The 15,605-nt window shown below is 36.8% G+C and overlaps 1 protein-coding gene and 1 pseudogene across 23 annotated transcripts in view; one reads left to right on the top strand and one right to left on the bottom strand.

The window, feature by feature from the left end:
• Positions 1-15,605, top strand: part of ZBTB20 (zinc finger and BTB domain containing 20) — an 816,756-nt gene that overhangs the window by 214,603 nt on the left and 586,548 nt on the right. For 4 of the 23 annotated variants that reach the window (XM_021932915.2, XM_021932908.2, XM_021932932.2 and 1 more), the window contains exon 3: positions 408-467. The exons of the other annotated variants lie outside the window; for them this stretch is intronic. The gene's annotated coding sequence lies outside the window, so the exon portion shown is untranslated. The remainder of the gene's footprint in view (positions 1-407; positions 468-15,605) is intronic. 23 annotated transcript variants of the gene reach the window in all.
• LOC108583999 overlaps positions 1-15,605 on the bottom strand; it is an 80,262-nt pseudogene that overhangs the window by 1,722 nt on the left and 62,935 nt on the right.

The following is a 15,605-nucleotide window of genomic DNA, read 5'->3' as shown; positions in this document are numbered from 1 at the left end:
GATTAATTCATTCATATTGCCTTTTCAAAACAAAATGAAGACCAGTGATACCCAATTCCAAACATTTCACATTTAAATAAAACGATTTAGAAAGCATGCAACTCAGTTTGCACATATGAACTATGTAAGTACCCCTTTATGTGACAGAAGTTGTAAGTAGGAACTGGAATATAATTTTGTGTTTATCTTCAGGTTTAATTTAGCCTGCCAGAATCTGTAGACTAGTAGAAATTATTACATTTTGTGGTAATTTCCTTTTATATTGACATGATCATGAGATGGGAAACTAGAAGAAATTCAGAATTCCTTCATCTATGGTTATGCTCTTGGTGTGTTGTCATCTTGGAATACCCTTCTTCCCACAACAGAATACTCACTTCCTTTCTCTCCTTTCTCACCTCCCCCAGTTGCACAGAATCACCCTTGGGTCCTAGCCTTCTGCCCAGTAATTGGACCCTATTTTCCAGGTAGGCACATATTGACTTTCAACTGACTTGCTAGTTTTCTAGGTCCACCTCTCTGCTTCTGTTTTTTCAGGCTCTCTTAACCATGTAGTAGTCTTTTCTTCCCTGGATAGTACTGATGCACTGCATGCTGTGTGGTTGGCCACCTCCTGCAGTTTGATTCAAAATAGCTTAGTGCCCTGCAGGGAGTAAAACCTGAGGCACAGGACTTTTTGTGTCCCTCTATCATAGTACTTACCTCTTACCTCTTACTGCAATGCATTATATTATTTATGTATATATGCCTTTTAGCATGTATTTATTCTGGCATATTACAAACTCACTAAAGCAGATACAAAATTATTTTCTATGTGTATGTGTCTCATAGAGGACAGTACACCTTTTACCAATTAGGTGCTTAATAAATGTTTTTCTGAGTGAATGTACTTCCAGCAAGTTGGAAAGAGCATTGTATTGTTTATCCTGGTTTTTGTTTATTTCTTTGTTTCTAAGCAGAAGTTTTTATAAGAAGATAGATCTAAAGTTCTCAGAATCCTAAACAATATTGCACCATCTTTTTCTTGAAATTTACAGCACATTTCTCATTGCTTAATCCTCAAATTTGAAATTATTTTTAACATACCATTCACAAAATTATCACACTCACCTGAAGTACAGATGTAAACAAGCTTCTTATCTCTGTAGATAAGACAGCATCAGATGTCAGTTGATGATTTGCTTGAGATTGTATGTGGGAGTCTACATTTTTAATTTTTTTGCACTTGTGTGAAAGGCATAATATATCTCTCCTGAAATATTTTCTTTGGGCCTGAGATCTGAGGAATTTGCCAAATCTATTTTTTAGAAATTGTACAAGAATCTTTCAATTATTGAAGAGCCTAGAAATAAGGTTATGTAGTTTTAGAATTTTGCATCTCGAAAGCAGAAACCATCTGTTCTAGCCTCACATTTCACATGAGTAAACTGAAGCCTAGATAGGTGAAGGGACCTGTCCAAAGTCTCATAGTTGCTTAATGGTGGAACCATACTTTTTGATAGTTAATTGAGGGTGTTTTTCACTATAACCTAATAGTGTTACATCCAGGGGTATACCAAAGGAAAAAACAATTTAATGAAATTGTTTAAAATTATAGATTTCTTGCAGAGATTATATTCTTACTGAGTTTTAAATAAGATTTTTTCCTTACTGTTTGAGGTTACCATGTCCTATAATGCATCAAGTCTGAAAATGCATTTATAAAATAGAGAGATATGGACTCCACTTTTTCTATAACGTGAATGTGCTTTAGCTTCAGGGTTTTTAAAAAATTTTATATTTGGGTGTGTGCTTATTTTTAATTTAGAAAATATAATTTGGTTGGGAACTTAATTATTAGCAGTTCTTGAGAGAGTTCCTCAATCTTTGAGATGTGGTATGCGTTAGTGTAAATCTTGGCATAACTGCGGACATAAATTCTTCAATTGTTTTTTCCTTCTTTGGTTCTGGGATCTGATGAAGAGTGTTGGTTTTGAAACTTTTGAGGCCAGGCATGGTGGCTCATGCCTGTTGCAAAAATCTGAGACAGGTCTCGGTCAATTTAGGAAGTTTATTTTGTCAAAGTTAAGGACGCCTGCCGGTGACACAGTCTCAGGAGGTCCTGATAACATGTGCCCAAGATGATCGGAGCATAGCTTGGTTTTACACATTTTAGGCAGGCATGAGACATCAATCAACATATGTAAGATGAACACTGGTTTGGTTCGTAAAGGCAGGACAACTCGAAGCAAAACCAGGACAACTCCAAGTGGGAGGGGGCTTCCAGGCCATTGGTAGATTAGAGACAAATGGTTGCATTCTTGAGTTTCTGATTAGCCTTGCCAAAGAGGCAATGAGATATGCATTTATCTTCGCGAGCAGCGGGATGACTTTGAATAGAATGGGAGGCAGGTTTGCCCTAAGTAGTTCCCAGCTTGAGTTTTCCCTTTAGCATAGTGATTTTGGACCCCAAGATTTATTTTCCTTTCACACTGTAATCCCAGCACTTTGGGAGGCCAAGCAGGGAGGATTGATTGAGCCCCCAGAAGTTCAAGACCAGTCTGGGCAACACAGTGAGACCCTGTGTCTACAAAAAACAAAATAGAAAATTAGCCAGGTGTGGTGGTATATGCCTGTAGTCCCAGCTACTCAGGAGGCTAGCGTTTGAAACTGCAGTGAGCTATGATCGTGTCACTGCACTCCAGCCTGGGTGACAAAGCCTGGGTGACAGATTGATTGTTAGACAATACGAACTATTTACTAACATTTTTTCTACTTCCAAAACTTTCTGTTATATATAAATTTTGCTTGCATTCTTACCTATTTGATGGTACATATTTCTGTAAATGTACTTACTACCTACGTTATTGCCTCTTCATCTGCCTTTGTTCAGCCCTCTCCCAGAAGCCAGGGACATGTTTCTTGTTTTTTTTTTTTTTTTAATTATTATTCAAGTTTTATTTGTATCTCTTGGTACTTTTTTAGACTCTTCTGTTGTCTGTTTCTCTGTAACCTTCTGTTCTCAGGATTAATAATGATACAAGAATTTTGCTTCTTGTGTGGAGAAATAAACATCCAATCAAACAACCGGCCTGCAAATAGTAGCTATAAACTCTGAACAAAAACAAAAAATAAAAGCAAAACATAACAAAACACAATACAGCTATTTAAAGGTTTTGGAGAATGGATGAGACTAGAGAAATAGTTCAAAATAGGTTCAAACTTTGTATTAAGCCAATGTCATGAGGTGAAGTGAGTTTCACATTTCTGAGGCTTTTTCTGAGGGCATCTCCAATTGTAGTGGCAACTTGGGACAATTAAACTCCAAGAGAAAGCCCATTGCTTTCTCTGTAGGCTATAGGAACTCTGGGAAGGAACAGGGATGTCAGAGAATGAGGAAGAACATAGGAAAGTAAAGAGACAGAGATGAGAAATTGTGTGTATAAATTCTGGCTTAAGTCTTTGGCTGACCCCTGAACTGCACATGCACAGGGCAGACTGAAATCAATCCAAACTGAGATCCAAAAAGCACAAATTTTTCAATATGAGATTAGCCAAATTAATGTCCTGTGAAAACAAAGATAGTAGCACTCTTTGGCTCAATGTGACACTATCTGGAGTATCCACAATTAACATTGACAATGTCTAAGTTAAAACCCATAATTGGCTGGGTGCGATGGCTCACGCCTGTAATCCCAGCACTTTGGGAGGCCAAGGTGGGTGGATCACAAGGTCAGGAGATCGAGACCATCCTGCCTAACATGGTGAAACCATGTCTCTACTAAAAATACAAAAATTTAGCCGAATGTGGTGGCAGGCACCTTTAGTTCCGGCTACTCGGGAGGCTGAGGCAGGAGAATTGTGTGAACCCAGGAGGCAGAGGTTGCAGTGAACCGAGATCGTGCCACTGCACTCCAGCCTGGCAACAGAGCGAGACTCCATCTTAAAACAAAACAAAACAAAAACAAGCAAACAAAAAACCCCATAATTACTTCAACCCAGTAAAATGTTACCCTTTCTTAAGGATAAAGAAAATCAACAGATGGCAATCTTAAAATCACCCACATGTTGGAATTACTAGGCAAGAAAATTAAAGCAGGTATTAAAACTGCACTTTAAGAGATGAAAGGGAATATGGTTGAAATGAACAAAAAGATAGGAAATCTCAGCAGAGAAATAAGAAATTATTAAAAGAACCAAATGGGCCAGGCGCGGTGACTCACACCTGTAATCTCAGCACTTTGGGAGGCCGAGGGGGTGGATCACAAAGTCAAGAGATTGAGACCATCCTGGCTAACGTGGTGAAACCCCATCTCTACTAAAAATACAAAAATTAGCCGGGTGTGGTGGCGGGCACCTGTAGTCCCAGCTACTTGGGAGGCTGAGGCAGGAGAATTGCTTGAACCCAGGAGGCAGAGGTTGCAGTGAGTCGAGACGGTGCCAGTGCACTCTAGCCTGGCGACAGAACGAGACTCCATATCAAAAAAAAAAAAAAAAGAAAGAAAGAAAGAAATTTTAAAACAGAGAAATGTATTATATTAAATAAATAAATTAGTAGGATTAACAGTATAATGGAGGAGGGGTTTAATCTAAAAAGGAGTGAGAAAAAAAGAGTGGATAAAAAATAAGCAGAATCTCAGAAACCAGAAGTACAATTTTATTTATTTTTTACTTAAAAATATTTAATTGACAAAGGTTGTATATAGGGAAAGTGTGCATTGTGATTTTTTATGCATACATATCTTAGTGATTATCACAATCAAATTAATTCACACATTCTTCACCACCCATTCTGTACATTAGATCCCTGGAACTTGTTCAGCTTATAACTGAAAGGTTGCACCCTTGAATCAACGTCTCCTTATTTTCTCTACCACCATTCCCTGGAAATCATCACTCTTTCTGTTGCAATGAGATTCACCTTTGTATATGATTTTATATAAGCGAGATCACAGACTATTTGCCTTTCTATATCTTGCTTATTTTACTTAGTATAATGTCTTACAGGTTAATCCATGTTGTTGAAAATGACAGGTTTGTTTGTTTTTTTATGGCAGAATAATATTTCATTGTGTATATGTACCACATTTTCTTTATTCATTTATCCAATTTACCCATTGATGGATACTTAGGTAGTTTCCATCTTTTGGATATTATGAATAATGCTGCAATAAGTATGAGGGTACAGATATCTCTTAAAGATACTGATTTCATTTCCTTTGGATATAAACCCAGCAGTGGGCTTGCTGGATCATATGATTATTCTATTTTGAATTTTTTTAGGAAACTCCATACTATTCTCCATAATGGCAAAACCAATTTACATTCCTACCTACAGTGGACAAGTGTTTTCTTTTCTCCACATTCTTGCAGATATTTATCTCTTAGCCCTTCTGACAGGCATGACGTGATATCTCACTGTAGTTTTGATGTACATTTCCCTGATGATTATTGATGTTGAGCACTTTTTAATATACTTCTTGCCCATTTGTTTGTATGCCTTCTTTGGGAAAATGTCTATTCAGGCCTTTTTCTCATTTTTAAATTGAGTTATTGTTATTTTTTTTTGCCATTGAGTTGTGTGAGTTCTACATACATTTTGAGTATCAACTCTTCATCAGCTATAGTTGCAAATATCTTCTCCCATTCAGTAGGTTGCCTTCTCAGTTTTTGTTTCCTTTGCTGTGCAAAAGGTTTTTAGTTTGTTGTAGTTACTACTTTTTTAATTTTTGCTTTTGTTACCTGTGCTTTTCGTGTCAATATCCAAAAACTCTTTGCCAAAACCAGTGTCAAGAAGCTTTGTTTTACAGTTTTGGATCTTACATTTAAATCTTTAATTCATTTTGAGTTAATTTTTGTGTACAATGCAAGACAAGGATCCAGTTTTATTCTTTTGTATTTGAGTATCCAGTTTCCTAAAAACCACTTATTGAAGAGAATTTCCTTTCCTTATGGTGTATAGTTGGAGCCCTTGCCAAAGATTAGTTAACCGTAGATGTGTGCATTTATTTCTAGGCTTTCTATTCTATTCCATTGACCTAGGTGTCTGTTTTTATGCCAGTACCAAACTATTTTGATTACTATAGCTTCATAAGACAAATTGAAATCACGGAGTGTGATGCCTCCAGCTTTGTTCTTTTTCAAGATTGCTACGGCTGTCTGTGATCTTTTGTGGCTAACAAATTTCAGAATTTTGTCTATTTCTGTAAAAAATATCATTTTAATATTGATAGATTGCATTGAATCTGAAAATGCTTTAGGTAGCATGGGCATTTTAAAAACAGCAGTTCTTTCAATTCACGAACATGCAATATTTTTACACTTGTTTTTGTCCTCAGTTTCTTTCATCAGTGTCTTAGAGTTTTTGGTGTATAAATCCTTCATCAACTTGGTTAAATTTATTTCTTAGTATTTGATTGTATTTGATACTATTGTAAGTGGAATTGTTTTATAATTTGGATATCTGTCCCCACACACCTCATGTTGAAATTTGATCCCAGTGTTAGCGGTCAGGCCTAAGGGGAGGTAGTTTCCTCATAAGTGGTTTGGTGTCCTCCTTGATGTATTGAGTGATTTCTTGCTCTATTGGTTCCCATGAGAGCTGATTGTTAAAAAGAGCCTGTCAACTGCCTCTTCTTTCTCTCTTGCCTTGTAATCTCCACACACTGGCTTCACTTTACCTTCTGCCATGAGTGGAAGCAGCCTGAGCTCTCACCAGGAGCTGTGCCATGCTTCTTGTACAGCCAGAAAAGCTATGAGCCAAATAAATTTTTTCTCTTTATAAATTACCCAGCCTTAGGTATTCTTTTATAGCAATGCCCACAGACTAAGATGGATAGTTTTCTTAATTTCTTAGCGAGTTCTTTGTTAATATATGGGACTGCAACTGCTTTTTGTATATTTACATTCTATCCTAAACTATTGGGTTCATATATCAGTTTTAAAAGTTTTTTTTTTTTTTCCCCCTGGAGTCTTTAGGGTTTTTCTACATATAAGATTATGTCATCTATAAACAGAGGCAATTTAACTTCTTCCTTTCCCATTTTTTTCTTGCCTAATTGCTCTGGCTAAGAGTTCCAATACTATGTTTAATAGAAATAGTGAGAGTGAGTATGTGTTCTCATTCCCAATCTTAGAGGAAATGCTTTCAGCTTTTCACCACTGAATATGATGTTATCTATGGGATTATCATATATGATCTTTATTATGTTGAGGTACGTTCCTTCTGTACCAAATTTTTTGAGGCTTTTTATCAAGAAAGCATTAATTTTTGTCAAGCACTTTTTCCACACTGTTAAGATGATCATCATATGATTTTTATCCTTCATTTTGTTAATATGATGTATCACATTTGTTGATTTGTGTATGTTGAATCATCCTTGCATCCCAGGGATAAATCCCACCTGATCATGGTGTATGATCCTTTTAGTGTGCTATTGAATTTGATTTGGTGGTATTTTGTTGAAGACTTTTGTATCTATATTCATCTGAGATATTGCTCTGTAACTTTCTTTTCTTGTAGCACTGTTGTCCAGCTTTGGTATGAGGGCAGTGCTGGCCTTGACATGAGTTAGGGAGTGTGTCATTCTTGTAAACATTTTGGAACTGTTTGAGAGGGATGGGCATTAACTTTTTAAAGCTTGGTAGAATCTGTTCATCAAGACATCTAGTTCTTTTGCCAGGCACGGTGGCTCACGCCTGTAAGCCCAGCAATCTGGGAGGCCTAGATAAGCAGATCACTTGAATTCTGGAGGTCAAGACCAGCCTTGCCAACACAGTGAAACCCCATCTCTACTAAAAATACAAAAACTAACCGGGTGTAGTGGTGGGTGCCTGTAATCCCAGCTACTTGGGAAGCTGAGGCAGGAGAATCACTTGAACTCGGGAGATGGAGGTTGCCGTGAGCCAAGGACACTATGGCACTGCAGCCTGGGTGACAGAGCAAGACTTTGTCTCAAAAAATAAGACATTTAGTCCTGGGCTTTTCTTTCATGGGAGCACATTTTATTACTGATTCAATCTCCTTACTTGCTATTGATCTATTCAGAATTTTATTTTTTATGATGCAGTCTTGGCATCTTGTATGTTTCTAGGAACTTACTTTTTTACTAAGCTATCTAATCTGTTGGAATATAATTGTTCAATATAGTCTTTTTATAATTCCATGTGTTTCTGTTCTGTCATTTTAATGTATCCATTTTCCATTACAAAATTTTAAATTTGAGTCTTCTTTCTTTTTTTTCTTGGGTAATCTAGCTAAAGAGTTATCTATCTTCAAAAAAACGAACTCCTAGGTTTACTGATCTTTTCTATTATTTTTCTATTTTCTATTTCATTTATTTCTGGTCTAATTTTTAATATAGCCTTATTGCTGATGACTTTGCGCACTTAGTTTGTTCTTTTTTTAATTTTTGAGGTGTGAAGTTAAGTTGTTTGAGATTTTTCTTCTTTTATTAATGTAGGTATTCATTGTTATGTACTTCCCTCTTGTTGTGTGCCCATTTTCATTTGTTTAAAGAAATTCAGGATTTTGGTTTTGATTTCTTCTTTTACACATTGACTATTAAGGAGTGTATTATTTAATTGCCACATATTTGTGATTTTTTTCACTTTTATTTTTTCATTTTTAATTTCTTCTTTTATTGAATTCTAATTTTATATTGTAGTCAGAAAAGATACTTGAGATAATTTTAGTTTTTTCTAAATTTGTTAAGATTTGTTCTGTGGCCCAACATCTGATCTATTTGGAGACTGTTCCATGTGCACTTGAGAAAAATGTATATTCTACTGCTGTTAGATGGAATGTTCTATATATGTCTGTTAGGTCTATTTGGTCTGTAGTACTTTTAAAGACCACTGTTTCCCTAGTTATTTGCTGTCTATATGATCTATCCATTTTTGAAAGTGGGATATTGTAGTCTTTTAATATTATTTTACTGCTGTCTATTTTTCCTCTCTTCTGCTAAATGATTCCAAACCCTCCCAATCCATTATCATTTAATGACCTTCTTTATGTCTTCTGATAGATTTTGACTGAGTCTATTTTGTCTAATGTTAACTATAGCCACTCCTTTTCTCCTTTGGTTATCATTTGAATGGATTATCTTTTCTCATGTCTTCACTTTTTGGGTATGTATCCTTTTGGCTAAAGTGAACTCTTAGGATAGAGATCAGCCGACCACCCACTCTCCTACCGGTCCCACCAACGGCCAAACCCCGAACCGACAATGACTGTTTTAGTTCTTTGAGGATGGAGTCTTACTCTGTTACCCAGGCTGAGTGCAATGGCATGATCTTGGCTCACTGCAACCCTCCACCTTCCAGGTTCAAGCGATTCTCTGCCTCTAGCCTCCTGGGCCAGCTGGGATTGGCATGCCTCTGCCACCGCTACCTTGTATTTTTTAGTAGAGACGGGGTTTCACCATATTGGCCAGGATGGTCTTGAACTCTTGACCTCATATTGCACTCACCTTGGCCTCCCAAAGTGCTGGGATTACAGGCGCGCGCTACCACGGCTGGCCTGTTTTGTAGTTCTTTTGTTTCTTTCTTCCAATCTTGCTGTCTTCTTTTGTATTTTATTGAATTTTTGCTTTGATTCATGTTTTTTGTGTCTACTAGAAGTTTTTTCCTTGTGGTTACCTTGAGGCATATATAACACATCTTATAGTGACAACCATCAAATGTAAACTGATAACTTAATTTCCATTGCGTACAAAACCTCTATACTTTGCTTTTCCCCCAGCCCCCCCCCACTTTATTTATATAACATTTTATACATTTTTATATTGTGTATCCATTAATAAATATTCTAGCTGTAGTTGTTTTTGATACTTGTTGTATTTTATCTTTTATACTAGACTTAAAAGTGATTTACAGGAGAGAAATTGTCCATCCCAGTGGTTGGAACTCAGGAATCCACAAACTTCACCACTATGAGCTAAAATTCTCTGGGGTCCTAAATAAACTTTAAGGCAGTCTGAGCCACAAGGACTGCAACTCCTAGGCAAGTCCTAGTGCTCTGCTAGGCTTGGAGTCAGTGGATGTGAGGGTCATATGACCTAGTGAGACACCAGACATGGTAGCCAAGGGAGGGCTTCTGCCACCCCTCCTCTCACCCCAAGCAATGCAACTGGTAGCTCTGAAAGAGACTCCTTTCTTCTACTTGAGGAGAGGAGTGAAGAGTAAACAGGACTTTGTCTTGCAACTTGGATCCCACTCAGCCACAGTAGGATAGGGCACAAAGTAGAGTCTTGAAGCACCCATTTTAGGCACTAGCTCCCAGATAACATTTCTAGACATACCCTGGGCTAGAATGGAATGTGCTGCCTTGAAGAGAAGGACTCAGCCCTGGCAGGATTCATCACCTGCTGACTAAAGAGCCTCTGGGCCTTGCCTAATCAGCAGCAATATCCAGGCAGTACCTGTCATGGGCACTGAGTGAGACTCTGAAACATGCTGGCTTCCGGTGTGATCCAGCACATTCCCAGCTGTGGTGGCTACGGGGAGACACTACTTCTGCTTGAGAAAAACAGATGGGAGAGAAAAGGGGACTTTGTCTTGCAGCTTAGATACTAGCTTGGCCATAGTGTTGTAGAGCAGGAAGTGGGCTCTTGGGGTCCCCGAATCCAGGACTTGGTTCTTGAATGGCATTTTGGGACTTCCCCTAGGCTAGAGGGGAGCTCACCACCTGCATGAGTCCCAGGCCTGGCAGCATTCACCACAAGCTGACTGAAGAACCTTTGGGTCTTGAATGAACATTGACAGTAGCCTGTTAGTACTCCCCATGGGCCTGTGGCAGTGGTGTCCAAGGGAAGAGACTTCTATGCTTGTGGAAAAGACTTGTCTTGTGGCTTGGGTGCCAGCTCAGCTGCAGTAGAATAGAGCACCAAGTAGATTCTTAAAGGTTCTTACTCCAGGCCCTGAATCTTAGAGGGAACCTCTGGAACCATCTGGGGCTGGGGGAATTCGGTGCCATGCAAAAAAGGACACAGGCCTGGCTGGTATTGGTAACCGATAACTGTAGAACCCCAGGGCCTTGAGTGAATGTAGGTAGCAGCCAAATAGTGATTATAGCAGGCCTTCTGCAAGATCCAGTGCTGTGCTGGCCTCAGATCAGACCCAGCAAAGTCTCAGTGGTGATGGCCACAGGGGAACTTGTATTATGTCTCCCCCAGCTCAGCACCAGGTAGCTAAGCACACACACACACAGAGACTCTGTTTGGGAGAAAGTAATGGAAGAGAACAAAAGTCTCTGCCTAGTAATCCAGAGAATTCTTCCAGATCTTGTACAAGGCCACCAATGTGGTAATTCTATGAGTCTATAAGAACCTCTGTGTAACTGACCCTGGAGTGCCCCCATTGTAGACATAGCTGCATTGACCAAAAATTTAGTCACAATAAACAAGTCCCTTAGCATACCTAGAACACCTTCCCAAGAAGAATGGGTACAAACAAGTCCAGACCACCAAGAATACAATAAATACCTACTTCTTCAATGTCTAGACATTAACGGACATCCATAAGCATCAAGACCATCCAGGAAAACATGACCTCATCAAGCAATCTAAATAAGGCACCAAGGATCAATCTCAGAGAGACAGAGATAATGTGACCTTTTAGACAGAATTATTGAGGAAACTCAGTAAAATTCAAGATAACATAGAGAAGGAATTTGAATCCTATCAGATGAATTTAACAAATAGATTGACACAATTTTTAAGAATCAAGCAGAAATTCTGAAGGTGAAAAATGAAGTTGACACACTGAAGAATGCAGCAGCCTCTTAACAGGAGAACTGATCAAACAAGAAAGAATTAGTGAGCTTGAAGATGGGCTGTTTGAAAACATATTTAGGAGACAGAAGGACAGAATAAAAAAGAATGAAGCATGTCTACAAGATACTCAAAAGGGCAACAGTTATTTGTCTTAAAATTGAGGCAAAGAGAGAGAGAGGTAGACAGTTTGTTCTGAGGACAATATCAGAGAACTTCACAAACCTAGAGAAAGATATAATTATTCAAGCACAAAGAAGGTTAAAGAACACCAAGCACATTTAATCTAAAGAAGACTGTCTCAAAGCATTTAATAGTCAAATTCCCAAAAGCAAATATAAGGAAAGAACCCTAAAACCAGAAAGAGAAAAGAAATAAATAACATACAGCAGAGCATTTGGCATCAGACTTTTCAGTGGAAACCTTACAGCCCAGGGAAAAGTAGCATGACATATTTAAAGTGCTGAAGGAATAAACTCTTACCCTATAATAATATACCTGGTGAAAATATCCTTCAGACATGAGGGAGAAATAAAGACTTACCCAGACAAATAAAAGCTGAGGAATTTCATCAATATCAGACCTGTTCTACAACAAATGCTAAAGGAAGTACCTCAATTAGAAAGGAAGGGATGTTAATGAGCAAAAAGAAATCATCTGAAGGCACAAAACTCGCAGTAAAGGTAATAATATTATTGCATAATAGTACTAGCACTTTGTACATATTATGTACATAGAAAAACAGAACATTATAATAATGTAATCATATTTGTAAGTATACTTGAAATATACTGATATCATACAGTACAATTTCAAGACTAAAACTATAAGAAGAGATAAAGAAGGTCAGTATATAATTATAAAGGGGTCAATTTAGCAAAAGGATATAACAACTGTAAGTAAATATACACCCAACACTGAAGCACCCAGATATATAAAGCAAATATTATCAGAGCTAAATAGAGAGATAGACCCCAGTACAATAATAGCTGAAAACTTCAACATCCCACTTTCAGCAATGAACAGATCATCCATACAGAGAATCAGCAAAGAAACATTGGACTTAATCCACACTATAGACTGAATGGACCAAATATATATTTACAGAACATTTCATCCAATGGCTGCAAAACACACATTTTTCTCCTTAGCACATGGATCATTCTCAAGGATAGATCATACCTAAGACTACAAAATAAGCCTTAAAATATTCAAAAATTTGAAATAATATCAAATATCTTCTCTGATCACCATGAAATAAAACTAGAAATTAATAATGAAGAATTGTGGAAACTATACAGATATATGGAGATTAAACAGTATACTCCTGAATGATCAGTTGGTCAATTAAGAAATTATGAAGGAAATTTTAAAAGTTTTTTGAAATAAATGATAATGGAAGCAGAACATATCAAAACTAAGAGGAAAGTTTGTAGTGATAAGTGCCTACATCAAGAGAGTAGAAAAACTTTCAATAAAAAAAACCCAACAATTCATCTTAGAGAACTAGAGAAGCAAGAGCAAACCAAACTCAAAATCAGTAGAAGAAAAGAAATAATAAAGATCAGTGCCGAAATAAATGCAATGGAAATGAAGAAAATAATACAAAAGAACAATGAAATAAAAAGTTGGTTTTTTGAAAAGATAAACTCGACAGACATTTAGCAAGACTAAGAAAAAAAGATAGAAAACCCAAATAAATAAAATTGAAAAATGTTACCTTACAATTGATACTGCAAAAATTCAAGAGACCTTTAGAAGCTACTATAAGCAACTATTAATACATGTAAATAAATTGGAAAACCTAGAAAAAAATGAACAAATTCCTAGACATATACAACCTATCAGGATTGAACCATGATTCCAATACCAGCACAGACCAGTAACAAGTAATGAGATGGTAGTTGTAATAAAAAGTCCTTCAGCAAAGGAAACCCTAGGACCTGATGGCTTTACTGCTGAATTTTACCAAACATTTAAAGAACTAATGCCAATTCTACTCAATCTATTCTGAAAAATAGAAGAGGAGGGAATGTGACCACCTTCTGTGAGGCCAGTATCATCCTGATAGCAAAACCAAAGACACATTAAAAAAAAAAAAAAAGAAAGAAAGAAAAGAAAAACACAGGCCCCTATCCCTGATGAACATTGATGTAAAAATCCACAACAAAATGCTAGTAACCCAAATTCAACAACACATTAAAAAGATCATCATGACCAAGTGGGATTTATCCCAGACCTCAAGGATTATTCAGCACATGCAAATCAATCAATATAATACCGCATATCAACTGATTGAAGGACAAGAACCATACGATTGTTTCAAATGATGCTGGAAAAAAACATTTGTTAAGATTCAATATCCCCTCATGATTAAAAAAAATAACTCTCAAAAAACTGGGTATAAAAGTAACGTATCTCAACATAATAAATGCCACATACAACAGACCCACAGCTAGTATTGTGCTGAGTGGGGAAAAACTGAAAGTCTTTACCCTAAGATCTGGAACATGACAAGGATGCTCACTTTCATCACTGTTATTCAACATAGTACTAGAAGTCGTAGCTAGTACAATTAGAGAAGAGAAAGAAATAATGTTCATCCAAATTGGAAAGCAATAAGTCCAATTTTCCGTGTTGGCAAATGAGATGATCTTATATTTGAAGACTTCACCAGAAAACTATTAGAACTGATCAATAAATTCAGTAAATTTGCAGCATACAAAATCAACATACAAAAATCAGTAACATTTTTATGTGCCAATAGTGAAAATCTGAAAAAGAAATTTAAAAAGTAATTCAATTTATAGTAGTTACAGATAAAATTAAATACCTAGGAAATAACTGAAGAAGAGAAAGATCTCTACAATAAAATCTATAAAAGATTGTTGCAAGACATTGAAAGGGACACACAAAAAAATGGAAAGATATTCCATGTTCATGGATTGGAAGAATCAATATTGTTAAAATGCCCATACTACCCAAAGCATCTCTATCAAAATACCGATTACATTCTTCACAGAAATAGAAAATACAATTATAAAATTTGTGGCAAACCACAAAAGACCCACAATAGCCAAAGCGATCCTGAGCAAAAAGAACAAAACTAGGAATATCACCTGAGTTCAAATTATACTACAGGGCTATAGTAACCAAAAGAGCATGGTACTGGCATACAAACAGTGCATATAGCAATGGAACAAAATAGAGAACCCAGAAGCAAATTCATACATTTACAGTGAACTCATTTTCAACACAGGTGGCAAGAACATACATTGGGCAAAGGGCAGTCTCATCAATAAATGGTGCTGGGAAAACTGAGTTCCCACATGCAGAAGACTGAAACTAGACCCTTCTCTCTCATTATACACAAAAATCAAGTCAACGTGAATTAAAGACTTAAGTCTAATACCTCAAACTATGAAAATGCTGGGGGGAAAAGAAAAAAACACCGAGGAAACTTTCCAAGACATTTGACTGGGCAAATATTTCTTGATTAATACTCCATAAGTGCAAGCAGCCAAAGCAAAAATGGACATATGGGATCACATCAAACTAAAAAGCTTCTGCACAGCAAAGGAAACCATCAACAAAGTGAAGAGACAACCCACAGAATGAGAGAAAGTGTTTGCGAACTATCCATCTGACAGTGATTAACAACCAGAATATATAAGGAGTTCAGACAACTATATACAAAATAATCCAATAATGCAAATACAAAATAGGAAAAAGATTTGAATAGACTTTTCCCACAAGAAGACACACAAATCATAAACTGGTATATGAAAAAGTGCTCAACATCATTGATCATCAGAGAAATGCAAATCAAAATTACATTGAGATATCATCTAACCC

Source organism: Papio anubis, chromosome 2 (assembly GCF_008728515.1).
Source record: "Papio anubis isolate 15944 chromosome 2, Panubis1.0, whole genome shotgun sequence".
NCBI classification, from domain to species: Eukaryota; Metazoa; Chordata; class Mammalia; order Primates; family Cercopithecidae; genus Papio; species Papio anubis.
Note: the sequence above shows the minus strand (reverse complement) of the source record. Positions and strands in the feature narration are given on the sequence as shown.